Consider the following 1,624-nt stretch of genomic DNA (forward strand, 5'->3'; position numbering starts at 1 on the left):
GAGGACACGAGGATCCGCCCCTCCACTTTCAGTTTTCGTCTGGTATCAGGATCCAGAGTCTTAATCACAAAGTCCAGTGCGTGGTTCCTAGACTGGTACCACTCCATCCCTACCCGGATGGTCTCTGGGATACAGGAGTCCTGGTGGTGTAGTAGACCCTGTCGGTTGACACATAGTCGGAGCAAAGTGTAACAACACTACACACCTACACGAGGTCCCTCCGCCCCGGAGGAGGGCAGGCAGAATAAACATTACGTACGACCCGGGGCTGCTGTCTCACTCCTATCACACACGAATACTGGGACGCTCCTGTCACACGAGGGGGGGGGGGGGACCTCACGCCAGGTCCCTGATGAGATAGGAATATAGGAAGAAAGACATGACAATGGGAAACCAATTAGAAAAAACAACAGCATAAAAGCATGAAAGCATGATGACTTTGCCAAATGAAATAAAACTGATGGACATTACCAACCTGTTGAAGACAAAGCTGGCAGCATTCAGATGAAGACACTTAAACATGACGAGGGGAAGAGACTATCAACCATTTAGACAGACAGGGAAATCACAAAGTGGACAAGGTCGTTTGAGAAATAAATAAACCAAAACTGAGGAAGTTCAAAACAGGAACCAAGCTCAGAAACCAGACGTTAGACATGTTAGTGTTTAACCCTCATGTTGCCCTCATGTTGCCCTATGTTGTCCTAATGTTGCCTCATGTCTGCTTCATGTTGTCTCCATATGTGCTCATCATGTGTTCCCATGTTCCCTCATGTTGTCCCCATGTTGTCCTCATGCTGTCCCCATGTGCCTTATGTTGCCCTCAGTTGTCTTCATGGTTACCCTCATGTCGTCTCTGTTGTCCCCCATGTTGCTCATGGTGTCCTCAGTTGTCCCAGTGTGTCTAGATTGTACCCATGTTGCCTTCATGTGCCACTAGGGTACACCTCATGTGTCTCTATGTTGTCCTCATTGGTCCCATGTTGACCTCAATGTGTTCCAGGTTGCCCTCATGTTGTCCCATGTTGTCATCATGTTGTCCAAGTTGCCTTATGTTGCCCTACATGTTGTGCCTATGTTGTCCTCATGGTCCCCTAGGTTGTCCCCATGGTTTGTCCTCATGTCAGGATATAGGACAAACATGGGCACAAAATGGGGTTAATAAAAAAAGTGGAAATTTCCGGGACAATCCACCAGTCACAGACCAAGACAAAGACAGACGACGTCTACAGGGTGAACCTGATTACCGGGACATAAACCGCTTTTACGCGATTAAATTGTGGCAGGAGTTGTGTGTCGGCGTTTGTAAGGAAGTTGTGTTGTCAGACGTTGGTTGGCAGGACGTTGTGTTGTGCAGGACGTGTTGTGGCGTTGTTGTTGCAGAGTTGGCAGGTGTGTTGTGCAGGACGTTGGTTGTGCAGGACGTTGGGTCAGACTTGTGTGGACTTGTTGTCAGGACGTTGTGTTGGTGCAGGACGTTGTGTTGTAGGCAGTCGTGTGTGGGTGTGTTGCAGGACGTTTGTGTTGTCGGACGGTGTGTTGTAGAGGACGTTGGGTTGTCAGCGACGTGGTGTTGTCAGGACGTTGTGTTGTCAGCGTGTGTGTGCAGGACGTGTGTTGTGCA

The sequence above is a fragment of the Etheostoma spectabile genome, chromosome 11 (genome assembly GCF_008692095.1).
Source record: "Etheostoma spectabile isolate EspeVRDwgs_2016 chromosome 11, UIUC_Espe_1.0, whole genome shotgun sequence".
In the NCBI taxonomy this organism is placed as follows: Eukaryota; Metazoa; Chordata; class Actinopteri; order Perciformes; family Percidae; genus Etheostoma; species Etheostoma spectabile.